Source organism: Camelus dromedarius, chromosome 25, assembly GCF_036321535.1.
Source record: "Camelus dromedarius isolate mCamDro1 chromosome 25, mCamDro1.pat, whole genome shotgun sequence".
NCBI classification, from domain to species: Eukaryota; Metazoa; Chordata; class Mammalia; order Artiodactyla; family Camelidae; genus Camelus; species Camelus dromedarius.
In genome coordinates, this window is record NC_087460.1 from 25,685,037 (window position 1) to 25,692,865 (window position 7,829).

The following is a 7,829-nucleotide window of genomic DNA, read 5'->3' on the forward strand; positions in this document are numbered from 1 at the left end:
AATCTTTTACTCTGGTTTCTCAGTCTGTTTCCTAGTGCCGATGTGAATTTCCTGCATTTTTCACTGTAAAATCGAGTTGCAGCTTGTACCTCAACATATATATGTATGGATTGGAGTTTGCAACTAAAAAGACACTTTGTGTTCCCATCAACCAAGGTGAAAGACGGCTTTCACACACACTTATCTCTAGAACTGAGCATGTTGAGAGACGTTCGTTCAATTAGAACCAATGGAACGGGTTGCAGGAGAAACTTTTACTCTGGTTTCTCAGTCTGTTTCCTTGTGCCGGTTTGAATTTTCTGCAGTTTTTACTGTAAAACCGATTTCGAGCTAGAACCTCCCCATATATATGTATGGATTGAAGTTTGCAAATGAAAATAAACATTGTGTTCCCAACAAGCTAGGTGAAGGACTGCTTTCACACACACTTATCTCTCAGAACTGAGCATGTGGAGAGACGTTCGTTCATCTAGCACCAATGGAACGTGTTGCAGGAGAAACTTTTACTCTGGTTTCTCAGTCTGTTTCCTAGTGCCAGTTTGAAGATCCTGCAGTTTTCACTGTTAAACTGAGTTGGAGCTTGTACATTCCCATATATATGTGTGGAGTGGAGTTTGCAACTGAAAAGAAAATTTGTTTTCCCAACAAGCTTGGTGAAGGACTGCTTTCACACACACTTATCTCTCAGAACTGAGCATGTGGAGAGACGTTCGTTCATCTAGCACCAAGGGAACGGGTTGCAAGAGAAAATTTTACTCTGTTTTCTCAGTCTGTTTCCTAGTGCCGGTTTGAAGTTCCTGCAGTTTTCACTGTAAAACCGTTTTGCATTTAGTATCTCAACATATATATGTATATATTGGAGTTTGCAACTGAAAAGAAACTTTGTGTTCCCAACAAGCTAAGTGAAGGACGGCTTTCACACACACTTATCTCTCAGAACTGAGCATGTTGAGAGACGTTCGTTCACATAGCACAAAGTGAACGGGTTTCAGGGGAAACTTTTACTCTGGTTTCTCAGTCTGTTTCCTTTGCCGGTTTGAAGTTCCTGCATTTTTCACTGTAAAACCTAGTTAGAGCTTGTACCTCCCCATATATATTTATGGAGTGGAGTTTCCAAATGAAAAGGAACTTTGTGTTCCCAAAAATCTAGGTGAAGGACGGCTTTCACACTCACTTATCTCTCTGAAATGAGCATGTGGAGAGACGTTCGTTCAATTAGCCCCAAGGGAACGGGTTGCAGGAGAAACTTTTACTCTGGTTTCTCAGTCTGTTTCCTTGTGCCGGTTTGAATATCCTGCAGTTTTTACTGTAAAACCGTGTTCGAGCTAGAACTTTCCCATATATATGTATGGATTGAAGTTTGCAAATGAAAATAAACATTGTGTTCCCAACAAGCTAGGTGAAGGACTGCTTTCACACACAATTATCTCTCAGAACTGAGCATGTGGAGAGACGTTCGTTCATCTAGCACCAAGGGAAAGTGTTGCAGGAGAAACATTTACTCTGGTGTCTCAGTCTGTTTCCTAGTGCTTGTTTGAAGCTCCTGCAGTTTTCACTGTAAAACAGATTTGGAGCTTGTACATCCCCATATATATGTGTGGAGTGGAGTTTGCAACTGAAAAGAAAATTTGTTTTCCCAACAAGCTAGTTTAAGGACTGCTTTCACACACACTTATCTCTCAGAACTGAGCATGTGGAGAGACGTTCGTTCATCTAACACCAAGGGAACGGGTTGCAAGGGAAAATTTTACTCTGTTTTCTCAATCTGTTTCCTAGTGCAGGTTTGTATTTCCTGCAGTTTTCACTGTAAAACCGTGTTGCAGCTAGTACCTCAACATATATATGTATATATTGGAGTTTGCAACTGAAAAGAAACTTTGTGTTCCCAACAAGCTAAGTGAAGGACGGCTTTCACACACACTTATCTCTCAGAACTGAGCATGTTGAGAGACGTTCGTTCACATAGCACCAAGGGAACGGGTTGCAGGGGAAACTTTTACTCTGGTTTCTCAGTCTTTTTCCTAGTGCCGGTTTGAAGTTCCTGCAGTTTTCACTGTAAAATCGAGTTGGAGCTAGTATCTCCCCATATATATGTATGGAGTGGAGTTTGCAACTGAAAAGTAACTTTGTGTTCCCAACAAGCTAGGTGAAGGACGGCTTTAAATCACACTTATCTTTAAGAACTTAGCATGTATAGAGACGTTCGTTCATCTAGCACCAATGGAACGAGTTGCAGGAGAAACTTTTACTCTGGTTTCTCAGTCTGTTTCCTTGTGCCGGTTGGAATTTCCTACAGGATTTACTGTAAAACCGTGTTGGAGCTAGTACCTCCCCATATATATGTATGTATTGGAGTTTGCAACTGAAAATAAACATTGTGTTCCCAACAAGCTAGGTGAAGTACTGCTTTCACACACACTTAGCTCTCAGAACTGAGCATGTGGAGAGACGTTCGTTCACCTAGCACCAAGCGAACGGGTTGCAGGGGAAACTATTACTCTGGTTTCTCAGTCTGATTCCTTGTGCCGGTTTGAATTTCCTGCAGGTTTTACTGTAAAACCGAGTTGGAGCTAGTACCTCCCCATATATATGTATGGATTGGAGTTTGCAACTGAAAATAAACATTGTGTTACCAACAAGCTAGGTGAAGGACTGCTTTCACACACACTTATCTCTCAGAACTGAGCATGTGGAGAGACGTTCGTTCATCTAGCACCAAGGGAACGGGTTGCAGTTGAAACTTTTACTGTGTTTTCTCAATCTGTTTCCAATTGACGGTTTGAAGTTCCTGCATTTTTCACTGTAAAATCGAGTTGGAGCTTTTAAAACCCTATATATATGTATGGAGTGGAGTTTGCAACTGAAAAGAAACTTTGTGTTCCCAACAAGCTAGGTGAAGGACGGCTTTCACACACACTTATCTCTCAGAACTGAGCATGTGGAGAGACGTTCATTCATCTAGCACCAAGCGAACGGGTTGCAGGGGAAACTTTTACTCTGGTTTCTCATTCTGTTTCCTTGTGCCGGTTTGAATTTCCTGCAGGTTTTACTGTAAAACCGAGTTGGAGCTAGTACCTCCCCATATATATGTATGGATTGGAGTTTGCAACTGAAAATAAACATTGTGTTCCCAACAAGCTAGGTGACGGACTGCTTTCACACACAATTGTCTCTCAGAACTGAGCATGTGTAGAGACGTTCGTTCATCTAACACCAAGGGAACGGGTTGAAGGTGAAACTTTTACTCTGGATTCTCAGTCTTTTTCCTAGTGCCGGTTTGAAGTTACTGCAGTTTTCACTGTAAAACCGAGTTTTTGCTAGTACCTCCCCATATATATGTATGGAGTGGAGTTTGCAACTGAAAAAAACCTTTTTGTTCCCAAAAATCTAGGTGAAGGACGGCTTTCACACACACTAATCTCTCAGAACTGAGCATGTGGAGAGACGTTCATTCATCTAGCACCAAGGGAACGGGTTGCAGGAGAAACTTTTACTCTGGTTTCTCAGTCTGTTTCTTAGTGCCGGTTTGAATTTCCTGCAGTTTTCACGGTAAAACCGATTTGGAGCTAGTACCTCCCCATACATATGTATGGAGTGGAGTTAGCCACTGAAAAGAAAATTTGTTTTCCCAACAAGATAGTTGAAGGACTGCTTTCACACACACTTATCTCTCAGAACTGAGCATGTGGAGAGACGTTTGTTCATCTAGCACCAAGGGAACGGGTTGCAGGAGAAACTTTATTCCGGTTTCTCATTCTTTTCTTAGTGCCGGTTTGAATTTCCTGCAGTTTTCACTGTAAAACCGAGTTGGAGCTGATACCTCCCCATATATATGTATGGAGTGGAGTTTGCCAATGAAAAGAAACTTTGTGTTCCCAACATGCTAGGTGAAGTGCGGCTTTCATACACACTTATCTCTCAGAACTGAGCATGTGGAGACACTTTCGTTCATTTAGCACAAAGTGAATGGGTTGCAGGAGAATCTTTTACTCTGGTTTCTCAGATTGTTTCCTAGTGCCGAAGTGAATTTCCTGCATTTTTCACTGTAAAACCGAGTTGCAGCTTGTACCTCAACATATATATGTATGGAGTGGAGTTTGCAACTAAAAAGACACTTTGTGTTCCCATCAACCAAGGTGAAAGACGGCTTTCACACACACTTATCTCTAGAACTGAGCATGTTGAGAGACGTTCGTTCCATTTGCACCAAGGGAACGGGATGCAGGAGAAACTTTTACTCTGGTTTCTCAGTCTGTTTCCTTGTGCCGGTTTGAATTTTCTGCAGTTTTTACTGTAAAACCGATTTCGAGCTAGAACCTCCCCATATATATGTATGGATTGAAGTTTTCAAATGAAAATAAACATTGTTTTCGCAACAAGCTAGGTGAAGGACTGCTTTCACACACACTTATCTCTCAGAACTGAGCATGTGGAGAGACGTTCGTTCATCTAGCACCAATGGAACGTGTTGCAGGAGAAACTTTTACTCTGGTTTCTCAGTCTGTTTCCTTGTGCCTGTTTGATTTTCCTGCAGTTTTCACTGTAAAACCGAGTTGAAGCTAGTACCTCCCCATATAAATGTATGGAGTGGAGTTTGCCACTGAAACGAATCTATGTTTTCCCAACAAGCTAGGTGAAGATCGACTTTCACACACACTTATCTCTCAGAACTGAGCATGTGGAGAGACGTTCGTTCATCTAGCACAAAAGGAACGGGTTGCAGGAGAAACTTGTACTCTGGTTTCTCAGTCTGTTTCCTAGTGCCGGTGTGAAATTCCTCCAGTTTTCACTGTAAAGCCGAGTTGGAGCTAGTACCTCCCCATATATATGTATGGAGTGGAGTTTGCAACTGAAAAGAAACTATGTGTTCCCAACAAGCTAGGTGAAGGACGGCTTTCACACTCACTTATCTCTCTGAAATGAGCATGTGGAGAGACGTTCGTTCAATTAGCCCCAAGGGAACGGGTTGCAGGAGAAACTTTTACTCTGGTTTCTCAGTCTGTTTCCTTGTGCCGGTTTGAATATCCTGCAGTTTTTACTGTAAAACCGTGTTCGAGCTAGAACCTCCCCATATATATGTATGGATTGAAGTTTGCAAATGAAAATAAACATTGTGTTCCCAACAAGCTAGGTGAAGGACTGCTTTCACACACACTTATCTCTCAGAACTGAGCATGTGGAGAGACGTTCGTTCATCTAGCACCAAGGGAACGTGTTGCAGGAGAAACATTTACTCTGGTGTCTCAGTCTGTTTCCTAGTGCCGGTTTGAAGTTCCTGCAATTTTCACTGTAAAACCGATTTGGAGCTTGTACATCCCCATATATATGTGTGGAGTGGAGTTTGCAACTGAAAAGAAAATTTGTTTTCCCAACAAGCTAGTTTAAGGACTGCTTTCACACACACTTATCTCTCAGAACTGAGCATGTGGAGAGACGTTCGTTCATCTAACACCAAGGGAACGGGTTGCAAGAGAAACTTTTACTCTGTTTTCTCAGTCTGTTTCCTAGTGCCGGTTTGTAGTTCCTGCAGTTTTCACTGTAAAACCGTGTTGCAGCTAGTATCTCAACATATATATGTATATATTGGAGTTTGCAACTGAAAAGAAACTTTGTGTTCCCAACAAGCTAAGTGAAGGACGGCTTTCACACACACTTATCTCTCAGAACTGAGCATGTTGAGAGACGTTCGTTCACATAGCACCAAGGGAACGGGTTGCAGGGGAAACTTTTACTCTGGTTTCTCAGTCTTTTTCCTAGTGCCGGTTTGAAGTTCCTGCAGTTTTCACTGTAAAACCGAGTTGGAGCTAGTACCTCCCCATATATATGTATGGAATAGAGTTTGCAACTGAAAAGTAACTTTGTGTTCCCAACAAGCTAGGTGAAGGACGGCTTTAAATCACACTTATCTTTCAGAACTTAGCATGTATAGAGACGTTCGTTCATCTAGCACCAAGGGAACGGGTTGCAGGAGAAACTTTTACTCTGGTTTCTCAGTCTGTTTCCTTGTGCCGGTTGGAATTTCCTACAGGATTTACTGTAAAACCGTGTTGGAGCTAGTACCTCACCATATATATGTATGGATTGGAGTTTGCAACTGAAAATAAACATTGTGTTCCCAACAAGCTAGGTGAAGGACGGCTTTCACACACACTTAGCTCTCAGAACTGAGCATGTGGAGAGACGTTCATTCACCTAGCACCAAGTGAACGGGTTGCATGGGAAACTTTTACTCTGGTTTCTCAGTCTGATTCCTTGTGCCGGTTTGAATTTCCTGCAGGTTTTACTGTAAAACCGAGTTGGAGCTAGTACCTCCCCATATATATGTATGGATTGGAGTTTGCTACTGAAAATAAACATTGTGTTACCAGCAAGCTAGGTGAAGGACTGCTTTCACACACACTTATCTCTCAGAACTGAGCATGTGGAGAGACGTTCGTTCATCTAGCACTAAGGGAACGGGTTTCAGGAGAAACTTTTACTGTGTTTTCTCAATCTGTTTCCAATTGACGGTTTGAAGTTCCTGCATTTTTCACTGTAAAATCGAGTTGGAGCTTTTAAAACCCTATATATATGTATGAGGTTGAGTTTGCAACTGAAAAGAAACTTTGTGTTCCCAACAAGCTAGGTGAAGGACGGCTTTCACACACACTTAGCTCTCAGAACTGAGCATGTGGAGAGACGTTCATTCACCTAGCACCAAGTGAACGGGTTGCAGGGGAAACTTTTACTCTGGTTTCTCATTCTGTTTCCTTGTGCCAGTTTGAATTTCCTGCAGGTTTTACTGTAAACCCGAGTTGGAGTTAGTACCTCCCCATATATATGTATGGATTGGAGTTTGCAACTGAAAATAAACATTGTGTTCCCAACAAGCTAGGTGAAGGACTGCTTTCACACACAATTGTCTCTCAGAACTGAGCATGTGGAGAGACGTTCGTTCATCTAACACCAAGGGAACGGTTTGAAGGTGAAACTTTTACTCTGGTTTCTCAGTCTTTTTCCTAGTGCCGGTTTGAAGTTCCTGCAGTTTTCACTGTAAAACCGATTTCGAGCTAGAACCTCCCCATATATATGTATGGATTGAAGTTTGCAAATGAAAATAAACATTGTGTTCCCAACAAGATAAGTGAAGGACTGCTTTCACACACACTTAGCTCTCAGAACTGAGCATGTGGAGAGACGTTCGTTCATCTAGCACCAAGGGAACGGGTTGCAAGAGAAAATTTTACTCTGTTTTCTCAGTCTGTTTCCTAGTGCCGGTTTGAAGTTCCTGCAGTTTTCACTGTAAAACCGTTTTGCAGTTAGTACCTCAACATATATATGTATATATTGGAGTTTGCAACTGAAAAGAAACTTTGTGTTCCCAACAAGCTAAGTGAAGGACGGCTTTCACTCACACTTATCTCTGAGAACTGAGCATGTTGAGAGACGTTCGTTCACATAGCACAAAATGAACGGGTTTCAGGGGAAACTTTTACTCTGGTTTCTCAGTCTGTTTCCTTTGCCGGTTTGAAGTTCCTGCAGTTTTCACTGTAAAACCGAGTTAGAGCTTGTACCTCCCCATATATATTTATGGAGTGGAGTTTCCAACTGAAAAGGAACTTTGTGTTCCCAAAAATCTAGGTGAAGGACGGCTTTCACACACATTTATCTTTCAGAACTTAGCATGTGGAGAGACGTTCGTTCATCTAGCACCAAGGGAACGGGTTGCAGGAGAAAAGTTTACCCTGGTTTCTCAGTCAGTTTCTTAGTGCCTGTTTGAATTTCCTGCAGTTTTCACTGTAAAACCGAGTTGAAGCTAGTACCTCCCCATATAAATGTATGGAGTGGAG